General features: G+C 43.7%; 1 pseudogene; it reads right to left on the reverse strand.

The window, feature by feature from the left end:
• Positions 1-14,458: 14,458 nt before the first annotated feature.
• On the reverse strand, positions 14,459-15,345 carry LOC106026218 (histone H3.3A-like; annotated as a pseudogene).
• Positions 15,346-16,678: the final 1,333 nt, after the last annotated feature.

Raw genomic sequence — 16,678 nt, forward strand, 5'->3', positions numbered from 1 at the left:
AAATAAGCCTTTCCTCCTTTAAGCTGTGTCAAGTATTTTGTCCCAGGAAGAGACACTGTCTATCACTTTGGTCCACCAATATCTTAGGCATCCCATTTCTGTTATTCAGCATCTCTATATTCTTATCCATTCCTAACATCACATCTGAAAATTTGAGGCACAAACCATCTAGAAACTCCTAAATAGGGCCGAACTGAGCATAGAGCACCCTAGGGTGGTCTGCAAGTTTCTCATCAAGTAATCTTTTCTTCACTAATCTTTTCTCCACTTATGATTACATTATTTTCTAAATGTTCCCAGACAGGATAATCAAGAGCTCCATTTTTTTCCAAGTACCAATAACATGCTCCTATTCCATCATTTCTGTTACCAACTCTTACTGTCTGTGAGTCAGAGCCACCATGAGGGCATGCATCCTGCTTGAGTTCCGAATACCAAGGGGAACCAAACATACATAGCAAATATTGTAGGTTTGAGTGCTGAACATTGTCAAACTGTCCTGGGAAGTGACCATGAAGAATTCTGTTCTTTCATATCAGCCTTTATAACAATTTCCCAACAAATGAAGGTGAAGTTCTCCAAGAAAGGGTGTCTTTCTCTAATTTACACAAAGGTTTCCCCATGGGCCAGTAGTGGCTATGGACTCAGCTCCAATCTGCTGGACAGCATCAGTTACCTACAGCTTCTTAGAGATGGCTATCAATAGCTTCATATAGTTCTATCTCCTTTAATCACAGGGACGAACTCCTTTGGACTTATTTCTCCTGATTTCTTTCACTTAATTTGGTTACTTCTTCCCTTTCATCTAACTGTCTTAGTTTGAGGACCATATTCTTGAGAGGGGAAGAAAGAATGCATCACAGTTGGGACAAGCTGTGGACAAATCGCTATCTCTTCTCCTATCCACTCTGGTGTCCTCGCCAGCAGCCTCCTGTCCCCACCCTCTCCCATGTGCAGTCCAGCTTGTTTTGCCTCTTGACCAAGACGGCCTCCCTGACTCCATTCCAGGGACACCACCATGCTCTAAGCTTCTCATCTCCTGTCAACATTTCTGCCACTTGTCCTCATCATTGTTATATGATAATCAAGTTCTTCTTCCTCTTTTGCGCCTGTCTTCTTTTTTCCTTTCCCCACAACATCTCAGTTTAAATGTTTTTCTGAGTCAGTTTCCTGTTCTGCAAAAGCTTCCATTTATATCCATCAGGACTGCTAGCTTAGCTGGCTTGTGGACTTCCCCTGTCATTGGGAAAACATCTCCTGAGGCAAATCTGCCACTACACCTGGTAGGCAGAAACTCATGATTCCTCTCTCATTGACTCAAAATTCTCATTGACTTTTTTCTCCACAGAGACAGTAAAATGTTTCTGCCATGTGGTAATCAATGCCTTTTCTTTCTTTTCTTCAGTTGCCTTACTTAGAAAAATATTTTCTCTTCAAGCTCCCTATTGTGATTTGTGTAAATGTCCCCCAAAGCCTCAGGCGGTCATGGAGGCTGCTGAAGCTGACTGGTTCACTGTCCAGCACTGGGATTGGCAGTATGAGTGCTGCACCCATCAAGGCGGGGGGGGGGGGCAGTAGTCAGCATATGATATAAGGGAGGAAAGGAGGCGTGCTTTCCCCTTTGTGCCCTTTTGCTCTTGTTGGTTGCAGCTGCCATGAATGGTTGCCCCTCAGCCATGCTACCCTGCCTTGGAACTAGCTGAGGATGGACTGAAACCTCCAAACACTGTAAGCTAAATAAACCTTTCTTCCTTCATTTTGGGCATCAGATATTTTGTCTCAACAATGATAGAAAAGCAACCAAGACACTCTCTCTTTGTGATTTTGCATACTTCTCACAAGCTCCCCTCTGCAAGTTCATCTCCAACTTAATCTAAAGCTGCTGGTCAATGTCATGGAGTCTCCTTATCAGAGCTGTCAGAGGATTAAAGATGGAAGGCCTCCATAGTATGATTTTTTTTGTCCTAACAAACCAAGCAGTTATTGATGCATTCGTGTATTTGTTCTACAAATATGTATTGAGAATCTACTGTATGGCAATCATGGGATGAATAACTCATCCTCTTTATCATCTGAAACCTAAACTGATATTTCAAATGTAACTGGAGCTCTGTGTAACTCCATTGTGTTCATGGAGTTGCATTAAAATCTACTATAGTTTGATAAAGTCAATTACAAACAGTCCAAGCCATATGTTATAGAAGACCAAAGGCCATATTTTTTGTGCTTAGCAAAACACCTTCAACTTCTCCTTGCATAAGTCTCCCTTTCTTCCTGGCATCTGTCAAAATTTCCAGAGTATTTTGGTGTCACAAACTGACCTGCCATGGAAGAACCTCCCCACTGCCACCCCAGCTATAAGCACGTAGGAAATCCCAATAAAGTCCACAGCCTTCCTCCCAAAAGAAGGAATTTTAAATAATATGTGAATTAGAAAGTAAGAAAGCAAATTCAAGGATACCAATAATGAAAAAAGACTCAGAGAGAAGGAAAGGGAGGAGTAAGAGAGGAGTGGGTATGATCAAAATCCATAACATTCACGTATGAAAACATCAAATGAAACCATTGCTCTGTACAATTAATATGTGCTGATAATTATAATTTTAAAAATGTATTAGTTAATTCTAAGTAGAGTAAAAAAAGCATAAATATGGCTCAGTGAAGAAATGGAAGCAAAAACTAAAGCTCAGTGGCTCAAGAACTGGACCTGGAGCCTAGGAGTCCGGAGTCTTATGCTTGTAGCAAATCTTCCTGTTAAAATAACAGCTGTACTTCCGGCCATCTTCCTGGACCTCAGTGGGTATGTATTGGCAATGCCATTATACGAGCTGGGGGCTTCTCCTTGGGGGAGGCCACTGATAGTTCAGAGGCCCGGGAAGGTCAGTGGCACAAAGTCCTACTGTGCATACTGGCTGGACTCCCTCGTACAGGGAGAAATCTATAGACCTGGACAACCTCCACCTTTTTGGGTAACATATATTTGTAACTAAAATATGATAATTAGCTAAGTCAGGGGTCAGAAGTGTGCTTTAATGCAGAAGAAAATCTCATTCAGAGACATTACCTAGCTCCTTAAAAAGTACATGAATTGCTGGTGGGTGCTTCTATTGCGATTTCAGCTTGCCTAATTGCGGCTTCTCCTGCTAGATTCACTTAGATACAGGCCTATCTGCTCTGGAATCTTTTCCCCAGTTAACAGGAGAAATGCGGTAGAGGTTTCCGCTCTGAGAACACAAATGACTAGAATGATTTGGTCTTGCAGGAGCTTTCTGGATAAATATTTACTGAGCACCCAGAAGCACCTGGCACCATGAAGTCTGCGTGTCAAAAGGGCACAAGTGATAGTTTCTGCTTTGCACCAGGAAAGACAAATACCTAGTATGCTGTCTCTGTAGAATGAAGAGAGCAGATACCCTGACTGAGTTGGTCTTACAATGGAGCCATCATTCTCAGCCCATCCTACCTCTGTGGTTATAGGACTCCATGGCCAGAGTTCCAGGACCCAGTATGAACTGGCCACTCACCTGTCAACTGTGAACTGCCATCAGTTTGGGCTTCATTGTTGACTTATGACTAAGCCAGTATAGCACATATTTCCTTTGTATGTTAAGCTTGAACTTAAATTAGACCCTAAAACAAAACCTAGAATACAGTAGAGAAGAAACCTCCTCTCTACCTCTGCCCAGGACACTGCTGATGCCATGATAACACCAAGAGCATCTCAAGAGTTGACAGCTTCAGCAGCCATGGGAAACCGGTGCCTCCCTGTAGACCTCAGCCTTCCAGTCTGCCTTATGAAGTCCTAGGAGCAAAGAGACCAAGAAGCAGCTTTGAAGGCAGGAGAAGTTCATGGGCAGAAGACAGAAAGGACTGAGAGCCCAATGAAGAAACTCACATGAGACATGTCTCAGGGTACCCAGGGGTGTCTCCATGCACCTCCAGGGAGAGATCAAAGTATCAGATCTTCTGGGCCACAAGATGGGTGTGTCAGGTAGGGCTCCCTAGAGGAACAGATTTAATATCATATATATATATTATTTAATATCATATATAAATATTATATATATTTATATCATATATAAATATTATATATTTTTTTACAAGACAGGTTACAATGGCCACCTGCAGACTCAGGTATGAAAAATGCAAAATGGCTATCTGAGTAGTGGAGGGCTGGAAGATCTTAACAACATCAAAGCCTGGACCTCATTGCAGAGTTCTCTGTGAATTTGTATTGGGAAGCTAATGGGCTTGCACTGGAAGGCTGAAAAGTCTACACTGGAAGCCTGAATGTCCAAGATTGGAGCTCCTCCAAAGAAACAGAAGAGAGACTTTATTCTTTTCCATTTTATTCCATTCTATCTACAAATGTATTGGTTGGCATAACCCATAGCCAGGGCAGGTCTTCCCTCTCCAGTAAGTCAGTCATCCAGACACATTCAGAGCTGAGCTAAATGAGTCAATTAGGCGTTTCTTATTCAAGTTGACACCACAGTTAACTAGTTCAATGAAAATGAGTTTCCTCTTTTCTGTTTTGCTTCTATGCTGAGGATATGCTGGGTCCCAAAGACTGAGTGAGGTCTCTAAGCTACAAGAAGGTTAGTCAGAGGATGAGGTAGGGTCATCCTATGGAAGAGACACCCGGTATACCAAGTGCACTACAGCAACAAGGAATCTGCCAGACAGAACCCCAAGGCTTTACTCTTGCCTCTCTTCTGCTACCTTTGCCACCATCCAGCTTTTGATATTCATGTGAGTTCCTGCAGGAAAAAAACTGATCAGATCCCTCCATCAGAGTCCGGCACATCATCATTATCATCTAGGGAATGCAGGCCACTCTTGAAAGGCCTCAAATGGACCAAAAGGTAGAGGGAATGGACCAACAGACATGGGAGGGCCATGAGGCTGATTCTCCAGGTGACTGATCATCCATCCACCTTCTCCCCTTATTCCCAACGTCTTGGAGATCAGCCAGGATTCTCTTTACAAGGAAGAAAATGAGTGGCCTTAGTTGCGGATCACTTATTTCAAACCATGGTGGTTTGAAACTTTTTGAGACTCGCCTTTTTGAGACTCGCAATTGCTGAAAAGCTGGATCAACCACTTTCACATAAAACAACATGAAAAATCAACCCATGCTTATTCCGGTATAGGCTGTAGCCAAAATTCCAGGTCTTGGGTCAGCCCAAACTACCCCTGCCTGAAGTGAGAGTGTGTGGAGGCACAGGAAACCTACGTAATTACTATGGGAATGTGCCAATGCCACGAAGCTTGGGAGAGGACTTAATTAAGGGTAATCTCTGACAGTTCTGATTAGGAAATTGAGGACACAGTAACTGGGTGCCATTCAGGCAATGATCCGCTCCTTTTGTTAGACACAGTGAGGGTCTCTTCTTTTGCCAACAACAAGCAGGAGGGCTGTAATTATGCAATGTCACACTGCAGCTGGGTGTACTATTTTGGATTTCATATTTTCCTGGAGAGTTTTACAACCACAGTGATGAAGTGCCGCCCCTCTTGAATGGCTGCTGTATTTAAGGTATTTGAGCACTGTAACACTCTATGGCCCTAATTCCACTCCTCATGGTACAAAGAAGGAGGCCAGCCAAAATCTGTAGTTTATAGTTCCCAAAGCTGTAGAAGCTATGTATGTTCATTTCCTTAGGCTGTCATACCACAAACCACGTGTTTTAAACAGCGTAGTTTTTTTTTTTTTCTCTCTCTCTCACAGTTCTGGAAGCCATGTCTTTACCACTTTTCTCTGCTCTGAGACAAAATAACCAACACTTAAAGTTAAAAGAGGAAAGGTTTATTTTAGCTCATAGTTCATAGTAGTTTCAGTTCCTAGTCAACTGGTTCCAATGTGGGGTGGCAGGAAAGAGTAGAAAGAGTTCATGGCAAGGTAGGCAGGAGGCGGGCAGCAGCAAGCAGCAGATCGCTTCCATCTTCCCTTCCCGTTCCATCCAAATGCCAGACCTACTGATTGGCCCTGCCCATACCCAAAGCAGGGCTTTTATTATCCACACCCAGAACTATGCTAAACCAATTTACCACATGCACTTAATCCTATTCATACACCCTAATTCCAGCTGCCTTTGCAAAGCTCCACTGATGAGCGCAGGAAGCTTTGGGGAGAAATCTAGACATAAGCCAGGAGTCCAAGATTAAAATCTTAGCAAGGTCAGTTTCCTCTGAAATCTGTGAGAGAAAATCAGTTCCTTGTTTCTTAGCTCTGGTAGTTTCCCAATAGTCTGGTGACCCTTGGCTTATAGATGCACCACCCTGATCTCTGCCTTCATCTTTATGTGATATGCTCTCTGTATACTTTCATAAGAACACAATCTTATGGAGTAAGACCTGCCCTAGTGACCTCATCTCCCCCTGACCATCTGCAATGACTATATTTCCAAATACAGTATGGTCACAGTCACAGGTACTGGAGGTTAGGACTTCAACTTCTTTTGAGGCAATGCAATTCAACCATAGAATTGTAGCTTTAATTAAATCTTCTGTGGATGCACCTGTTGGAAAAAAGATGAAAGCACAAAAGCAGGCAGGAATACAGCTTCTCTGATTGACAGGGGTTGCAGAGTTGGCATTAAGCCCCTCCCTGGCAGCTTTCTCAGTCCTCTCTTGTTAGGTGCCCCTGAAGAATATTGTTCAACTTCCCCCAGATTCAGAGCAACTAGACTAAGAGAAAACCTGAATTCATTTTTTCTTTTTCTTCAAATGAACATGAAGCAAAGATTCATTTAACTAATAAAAGAACCAATAAAATATTATAAACAAATCAAAGGAGCAAATCAAAGAACATACATATCCAAGTAATCTGGAATGTTGAAACAAATTTACAAATAAATGCAAAACTAGTTAATATTCACAGTGCAATAACTGTGCATCTCCACTGGATGAAATTCATTTGCATTTCTATGGACCTGAATCATCTACATCACTATCAGTTTTCCACAAGTCACAGAGTTACAAAAAATATCAGAGGAAATAAAAGATGCAGATAAAGAAAGATCCCCTAGACAAGAGACCTAGCAGTCTCTTGTTGCCCATTTCAAAGTCTTGCGCAGTTATTCTTGGTAAAATACCTGCCATCTACGTGATAGGACCCCTGCTCGATGCCAGCAATGACTTAAGGCTTTTAGTCTTTAGCAGGTGGGGATCTAGATGGAAAGGCATTGCCTTCTTCAAGTTTCAGGGGTTACTAGGATCGGCGCTCTCTCTCCCCCATTCACACTGCTGCCAAGGCCCAGGCAGCAGGCAAAGAGGAATTCCCCAGTGGATCCTGGAGGCCACAGGACCTCCTGACCTCCTCCAGAGATACCCAACTTTCTGGAATTCAGCAGAGTTCCCACTCCCTCTCTTTGCTGCTGGTGCCAAGCCTCTGCCCTGCCCCATCTCCCAGCCACTCCCTTTCCCCCGCTCCAGGACTGGCTAGCTCCAGGACTGGCTACATGGCTTAGCCAGGCCATACTCTCCAGGTGCTACTTCCCTACATGGAAATCCACTGGCTTCATGAGCAAACTTTTCTGTCTGCTGTGCTTGCCACCCATGTTGAAAATTAAAGCTGAATGCTGAGACCAGAGACCTGCATTCTTCTCTTAGCTCCATACTGAGTGGCTCTGAAATCTAAGCTCCAGTTCCTGTCATCCCAGACCTCTGCAAGACTGCGACTATAAATGGGTGCAGTGAAAGCCGAAGCCTTCTGCCCATAGCTGCCCCAGGACCCAGGCCTGAAAACTCAGGCGCTTCCTCCACCTTCCCTCACGCCACCCCACGGCCAGCACAGGGCAACTGCACTGTCCTCCAGTTTACAGTCCCTCTGGGAGCAGCTCACAGGCAACAACTAGTCCCTTTGCCTCCAGTGGGGACACCGCTGAAGGACTACCCAGGTCCACAGCTCCCCATGCGATCAGAGGAAGTGTCCTGTACACAGCCACAAAAGTTCAGCTGCTGCTGTGCAATCCTGTCTCTTTTATTGCTTTACAGCTGTATTCTTGAGGGCTGTCAACAAAATCCTTGCCCCAAGCTTTAGTCTCTGGATCTCTTCTCCCAGGAACACAATCCTACCATTATGAGATAATCTGAGCATGTAATAAGGGCTCAGATTCGCCACTCACAAGCCACCCTCATCTACTTTCTTCTTCCTGATCTTTGTTTTTAGATCCCTAAATGAGAGTAGCTACTTGATATAGTCCCCTCATTTCTTCTCAGCACCCACATTCTAACAGTTGTTCTCGAAATCTACGAAGAGTACAGAAGTGGGTGTGTGGTGAGAGCAGAGACCACTGTGTCACTGGCAGGCTGCACTAGCCAGCAATCACACTGAGGCACAGTTACCAATGGACACAAGCAAGGTGAGCCGCCTTGGAACCTGGCTCAGAAGTGCAGTGGAGGGGCAGCGGCTGGCTTGTTTTCTGCCATGCTCCAATGACAGTTCCCCACAATAAGTGGAAAGGGACCCACTCCACATGAGGTAAGATGACCTGAGATTGTTCCTCTTGCACAAGCTGCCAGGCTCCCGACACTGATACCCCTGGGAAAGACTGACATGGCACCAAGTCACCTTCTCTCTAAAGAGCTCAGCGTCATCCTTGGCCAGATCAGAGCTGGGATCACGTTGGTCAGCAGCCTGGCAGCATTTGTGCAGGAGAGGGAGTTTCAGTTCTTTGTGGGACAGCTTCTTGATCAGCAGTGCCTGAAGCAGAAGTGGCGAACACACAGCATAGCACTGGAACTGACGTTGATCATTAGCTGCTTCTCAAGATGGGGAGGACCTCAGGGATCCAAAAGTCCCCCCAAATGATATCACACACATGTATACATACACACACACACACACACACACACACACACACACACACCAGCAACACCCATTGGCTAAGTTTGTCACTTTGGTTTCAGCCATAGGAAAGAGAGACAGAGACAGAGAGACAGGAAAGTGGGAAAGAGAAAAAGAGAGAAAACGTGAGACAATTAAGAGAGGCAGTTAACGAAAGTTTTTACAAGCTATAGATGCTGTGAATTGCTGCCGCATTTCTGAATAACTTTTGTTCCAGTAATCTAGGTTTCTTACAAGACAAACGATTATATTGGTTTTCAAGGGCTGCCATAACAAAATACCACAGACAAGTTGGCTTAAATAACAGAAATCTACTTTCTCTCAGCTCCAGACTCTGAAGTATGAGATCAGAGGGCTGCCCGCCCCTGTGTCCTCATGTGGCCTTTTCTCTCCATGAACGTGAACTTGGTGGCTCTGACCTTGTCATAGAACACCATCCTATCTGACTAGCGCTGACCCCAAAGACCTCCTTAAACTTAATCACCCCTTTAAAGGCCTCATCTTGAAATACAGTCACTGTTTTGGTACCAGGGTCAGGCCCTCCACATCTGAATGGGAAAGAATATGGTTCAGTTCCTAGCAGCAACTTTGCAGTAATTTTTTTCAGAGTTGAAAATGCAGAAAAACAGAAATAAATTGTATTGCAACAAAAGACGTAGATCATTTGAAAATACCGGTGCGCTGGCAGTGTAAATCTTCCAAATGGTTTTTCATTTCATTATCAAAAATCCAAGTATGCAAAACTCCTTTAAGTATTACAAACTTGTTGAGCTCCTATGGCAGAAGCAAGTTTTCCAAACTTCTCCTTTTTACTTGAAAACATGTCATTTTCTCGTTGATGACAAAACATTCCCCACTGCTTTTCCTGAAGTGACAAGCTCATTTTGCTCCTAAAATATCTGCCAAATCCAAGCCCCCTACTCTGAGTAACCACAGTTTGCCAGTCAGCGACTCTTTAAAAAAATAGTTTTCCATGAAAAAAAAAAAGCTTTCAGCTCAAACAAGTACCCTTTCTTTAGACAATTGCTGTAGCCTGGGCAGGCAGCAAAGGTACTTTGTGTGTGCTTCAGCACCCAAAATATTTCTTAAATGTGTGCAAAAGAGTCAGGTTTAAGGACGGGGAGAACATGGCGGACAGACAACAGCAACTACTGAACGCTCTCTAAAGGCTCGGCTCAGAGGCCAGGAATGATGCGGACTAAGGAGATACGAACCAGTAGAGATATGCTCTGCTGACTCAGGAACGAACTGGGCTGAGAGAATCCAACTTGGAATACAGTCCTGGCGCTAAAATAGGAACAGAAAAATCTCGGTGTGGAGGCTCGACTCCGCGCCATTGGAAACCGCGGTTTGGATTTCCTGCCGCCCGGCGGCCGGCTGCCTCCATAGCGGCTCGGCAAGGAGAGACACGCAGAGGCTTGGAAACGGGAGTCTGCGAACGGAGTCGGAAACGCGACGGACAGGGAGGAAGGCTGACTGGTGGCGAGGTGAGCGAGGAACTGACTCCCTACCGCAGGTTGACTCCAGCGGAGGTTTTTCTGGGCGCGGGCAGTCCTGTAAGAGCAGAGCGCGGTGGCAACTCCAGCCGCACATTCCCCTCTCGGACGGGATTGGTGAAAGGTGCCTGGCCGGAGGGACGCTGCTCTCGGACTCCCTAGGCTGGCCTAACCCAGATGCCAGAGCCTGACGGTGGCCCGGAGGAGCGACCGACTCCCGCGTAGGCTGCCTCCTCCGCAACTCCCTGGGGCGCAGCGGTGAGCGGGAACAACTAGCCAGCCCAATTTGATCAAGCTGTGGCTGACAGGCAGGGAAGCCGGGCCTCCTGTGTAAGATTACATTTTATAAGGAACAGAAAATATGGGGAAGGGAAGCAACAAAAAAGGCTCCTCGACCCCCAATCCTGAGAATCAGGCAGTGGACACTGCACCAATATACATTAAGCGCCATTTAGAGAGCCTCATAGACCAATTCAGGAATGAAGTTATCAATGACCTGAAGCTAGAAGTATGCAGAATAGTTAGAGAAATGCTAAGCACCACCCAGGAAAAAGCAGATGGTGGAATGGAAGAACAGAAAAAGAGGGGAGAATTGCTTGATGGAGAAAACAGAGAAAGCATGGAGTATGTGAAGCAGGTGCAAAGGGACTATCAAGAAATCAAGAACTCTACCCAAGACTGGCATAACAGCTTGAAAGAAACTAAGGACAGACTATCTGAATTGGAGGGCAGACTTGAAACATGGGAGAATGAAATGAAAAACTTCTTAAAAATAACAAAGAAACACACAGCAATAATACAAAGACAAGAAGATGATAAGAGGAGCCATAACTTAAGGATTAAGAACATAAAAGAAGGAGTAGGGACACAAACAAGTGAACTACAAAAGCTACTCACAGAAATAATCCAGGAGAATTTTCCTAATTTAGCAAAAGGTAAAGATACTCAAATGTATGAGGCATACAGGACCCCAGCTACCTACAACCCTAACAGAGAAACACCCAGGCATATAATAATAAAAATTCCAGAAATTCAATACAAGAACAGAATATTAAAAGCTGTAAGAGACAAGAAACAGATCACTTACAAGGGAAGACCCATCAGAATTACAGCAGATTTCTCTTCACAAACCATCAAATCACGAAGAGCATGGGGAGAAATAATTCAAGCTTTGAAAGATAATAATCTACAGCCAAGATTGAGATATCCTGCACAACTGTCCCTGGAAATTGATGGGAAAACGAGGTGCTTCCAGGATAAAGAGGAACTGGGGGAATTTGCAACCACCAATTCAACCCTACAGAAAGTATTGCAGGATATTCTAAAAAAAGAAAAATACAAAGAACCCAGAAATAGGGGCGGGGAGGCCACAACGAATGGAGCAGAGAACAAAATGAAGAAGACAAACTGACAGCTACTGACAGAAAAAGAGCTCAACAGAAATGAGACAGAGAAGATTGGATGATAGGAACAGCTTTTTTTGGAGAAAATGACATCTTAATAGGTAATGCTGATTTAGTACCATCTTGTTTTGAAGTCTCATCTAGCTTTTGTTCTTCTGTCTCCAATGGTCTAAACAGGTTGTATCTTATTGGATTTTGTTAAGTACGATAGTATAAGAAAAAACCTTTTAAAGACAAGGAGATTATACAGAGACCATTGTTCATTTTCTGTTAGTCGATTCTAAATACTCTATAATGCTGTCATTCTCTTAAATGGATTTACATTGTTTTGATATACTTAATGCTACAGTATATGAAGTTGTACTCAAGGACTTCAGGGAGGGAGTCAATATGGTAACTATTTTTGGGTCAGGATTATCTGGTGGTGAAACACTATTCTGCTTAAATGGTTATGTTTTGATCTGCCCTGTTTCGCTGTTATGCCCTCTTTTTTCTCAATCTCCACTCCATTATTTACTTTTTTATTTTTATCCATTTAATTAAAGGGAAAAATATAGCAGGATATAATATAGTAACCCACTTTGACTTTCTATTATCTCGATTTGAAGCCCTGTGTTACTCTCACCATCTTGTTTTTGACTGAGGTTCCTCTATTCTGTTTTGCTGGATAGTATCAGGTTCGAAAGTTTAGGCATCAGCTGAGAAGATAATGAGATTCATTATAACGCCCATTCTCGTTGACTTTTATCTACTTTTGAAGACCTACAATATCTCCAATGTTTTGGTTTTGTCGGTTTTATTCTTTACGGTTTAGTTCAATTGTATTACAACTAATGATATAGGCAATTCTATTAGAAATAGCGGGAGGCATTATGGTAACCATTGTTGATCACCTTGTATTATGTTTTTATATTATCTATTATGTCCACCCTTTTGACTTGACCGATTCTGTTCTGTTATATCACATTTGGTTTTACTCTCTTCCAAAAAAGCAACAAGAACCGTGGGAGCAATGAAACCCAAAATGTGTAATAGTCACTGTACAAAAGAGAGGAAAAGAAAGTGCTCTAAACTATATAACCGCATGTATATTTAAATGTATAAGATAGAAAATGATATCACAGAGTTTTATTGGATCATTGAACAGAACTGTCTGCAGTATCATTGTTGGAATGTCCACTCTACAAGCTTTAATTTTGTGACTTGAACAATTATTTCTAAGATGGCAATATGTAATCCATTAACTAGTGATTTCCTACTGCGCATTTTTTTATTCTGTAAATCTGTATAACTTGTACCCCTTCACTGTTTTTTTTTTCTTTCTTTTCTTTTCTCCTTAAATAAAAATTAAAAAAAAAAAGAGTCAGGTTTAATGAAATGGCACTTTTTCCTTTGCCATTTCCTCCAAATCGTTCCTGAGTAAAGCTGGAAAGTTAGTTTTTTCACTTTGAATGTGCGGCAGTACAGGAAAGGAGTTGGTGGGCAACCGCCTTGATTTAGACTAAGGGCTTCGACAGTCTTCTGCACATCACTGCAGGTGCCCGTAGACCAAAAGGGCAAATAGCATCTTAGTGCGTGCGGCAGAGTGAATGTCTGTGTCCGCTCCAAATTCAGATGTGTGAACCTGAACCCAACAGCATCGGGAGCAGAGCCTTTGGGGTGTGAGCGGATTGTGAAGCCAGAACCTTCATGAATGGAATGAATGTTAAAAGGGAGGGCCCAGAAAGCTGCCGCCCCCTTTTCACCTCCGGAAGACACAACCACACACGTCCTCTGGGGATCCTCAGCAGACCCTAAACGGACCAACCTCATGACTGTGGATCTCTAGTCTCCAAGACCGCTAAAAATAAATTCTTGCTGTTTGAAAGCTCTTGTGGCATTTTGTTACAGCAATGCAGACTAAAACAATTGTTATTATGAAAATAGTTTTGATTTAGATGGCCCTTTAGAAAGGGCCATGGAGATTCTCATAGATAGTAGGACCACACTTTTTTAGTTTTTGCAGATAGGGCTTCTCTAAGTCACTAAACTGATTACCAGCTAAGTTCAAACTTTCAATCCCCCCTCCTCAGCCTCCCGGAGTGCTAAGACCACAGTTTTATCTTTTTCTTTTTCTTTTTCTTTTTCTTTTTCTGGGAATGTAAAACATTTAATTTAAAAATGTTGACACCACAATATATAAACTATTATAAATGCACATAGTGTACTCTATAGCTGCCACGTTTACTTTGTTTTCTTCCTCTTCTTTTTTAAGAAACTGTGAGTCACACTGTGGTGAAGACCTGCATCTTCACCCTTGAAAGAACCCACATCCTATCACAGTGATGTATTGTGAGACTTATCGGCCTCAGTCATTAAACACTTGGGTCGTCATAACCAGCTTTATTGCAAAAGGACCCTGCACACATTTATCAATTCTAGCACCTCAGTAGCTACTAACAAGAAATCATCATGCAGAAATATGCATCATGAGAAGCAAGAAACGCCACCCACCCCTTCTGCACAGTGGAGACTTGTCACTCCCGAGCACCAGCACTCACGTCACTGAGGTCTGTGAACAGCCACTTTCCGCATTCATCCTGAGTGAACGATGGAATGACTCAGGCACAAACACAACATGTGATAAACAATGTCTTACAAAAAAAGTCACAAATTAAACCAAAGTGTTTTACAAATTTATTGCAAAACACCATAAAAATTACCTTCACTTAAGCTCTCTCTCCCCGAATCCAGTGGGACAACTGGATGTCTGTGGGTACAGTGGTGGCTCTCTTAGCATGGATAACACACAGATTAATATTTTCAGATAAGCCCACCAGGAATGCTTCACGAGTCTCCTGAAGGGCACCAGTGGCTGCGCTCTGAAACCTCAAGTCACTTTTGAAATCCTGGGCAATCTCTCTCACCAACCTCTAGAAAGGTAGCTTCTGAATGAGAAGCTGGGTGGATTTCTGGTAACCGCAAATCTCTCTAAGTTCCACGGTACCAGGCATGCAGCAATGAGGTGTCTTCACCCCACCAGTAGAGGGAGCGCTTTTGCCAGCAGCTTTAGTAGTCAGATATTTGTGGGGGGAGGGGCACCAGCGGACTTCCACGCAGTCTGCTTGGCTCTAGCTATTTTCTCTTACCCAACACTGAAGTCCTAGGCTGCCTTTCTGACCTCCACCTGCACTCAGGCAACAACTGCAGACACCAAAAACAGAAACAACACCCTTCCAACGAAGCACCAAATCACACTGTGAAGACCACACTTCTTAAACAGCTGTTATAGATCAAGCTGAAGTCTGCCTCACATTCTTACAACCCGGTTCTCCCAGCTGTACCACCACATCCCAACCAGGGAGGTAGCCACGATTTTAAGATGGGTTGTATGTGTCTTTAATACATACGCTTACATGTGACTACACCCAGAGAAAACCTAGTTCAGGTTTTTGTATTTAGATATCATGGACCTACCCCAACACGCAGGTGATGTGGATAACTTCCGCGAGGAGCCTCCAGGACAGCGATGGACTTGCATCCTGGAAGAGCCGCCTATCTGGTGGGGCTGCTTCAGGTCCCCCGAGTGGCTCAGTCTGGTCTCCCACCCGTGCATTTGGCAAGTCTTTGGGCTCCCGTGAGAGCATGAACAGACATCATTACTGAGGACCAGGATGAAACTTGCTCTTTCCCTCAGGGACAAGGTCTGCTCTCTTCTGGACCTGAAAAAGACACAAAGTTTCCTTGTTCCCCAGAGCAGAGCTTTGGTGAAAAAGCAAAGCCCTTTCCCACTCTGCTCTGTGCACACTGTGTTCCTTCCAGTACCTTTCAATTCTCTGAGGTCAAGTTGGACTGTGACCCGTGGCTGCCTTTGTTAAGTGAATTCCCAGCATTTTTATTGAAAAAAATGGTCATGATGAAGGCCATGTTTTCAAATTTCTTTTTTAGGCACTTTAAGAAAGAAGGACGTCTTCAGTTGAAGTGAGAGAAATTTACATGGACTTTGGAGCAGGTCTGAAAATCCCGCACTAGAATGTCAGTTTCTGCATTTGTCAAGGGACGCGTAACCGTGCTGTAGTGATATGAGCATCACATTATGCACAAGGCACCTTCAACACCAGTGTGCAACCAGTAACAGCCCTGATGCTCATGCATCACTCGCAAGAATTATGTCATAACTTTCCCATGGATTATCAGAATTATGATTTCAATTTAATTCTATGCTACTCTGAGAAATTTTATGAAAGAAACTTAACTCTTCCTGTCTTTTTAGCCACCATTCAAACTGCAATATCGCCCATCTCCTTCCATCCACCATGCCTCCCACCATTCCTCCCAGGGAAGCCACAGCTGCACATGGCCGAGTTCAGGGCATCTCAGGTCAGTACAGATGCTGCTGATGCGTTGATGCTTTGTGAGCTTTTCTCTCCTTGGCTTCTGTGACCCTCATTCCTCCTGGTTTGCCCACACTCCCAGGGGCAGCCACTGTTGCTTACAGACTTCTGACCAGCCCCAAGAAGTCATTTCTTAGGGCCGGTGTTCAGCCTTCTTAGCTTCCCTCTCTCTCACTAGGGGTCTCATTCACACACAAGGCGAGACCTTTGTCTCCATCCCCATACCTGACCTCTCCCTGAATTTCAGGTTTCATTTTTTTATCTTCTAATGAACTCTTTGAGGTAAACAAACTGTGATATACTCCACACAATGGAATGTTATTCAGGCATAAAAAAGGAGGCGGCACCAATTCACACCAAGGATAAACTTTGAAAACTTTACACTCAGTGAAAGAAATGAAGCACAAAAGGTCACATATGATATTGTTGCATTTTTCGGCAATGCCCAGATGGGAAAACCTATAAATCTATAAAATAGAAAGTAGATTAGGAGGAGGGAAGGAGCGGCTGCCAATGGGTAGGAGATTTCATTTGGGGGCTGATGGAAGTACCCTA

The sequence above is a fragment of the Cavia porcellus genome, unplaced genomic scaffold, assembly GCF_034190915.1.
Source record: "Cavia porcellus strain 051 isolate PalLab524CR breed Dunkin Hartley unplaced genomic scaffold, mCavPor4.1 scaffold_1, whole genome shotgun sequence".
Classification (NCBI taxonomy): domain Eukaryota; kingdom Metazoa; phylum Chordata; class Mammalia; order Rodentia; family Caviidae; genus Cavia; species Cavia porcellus.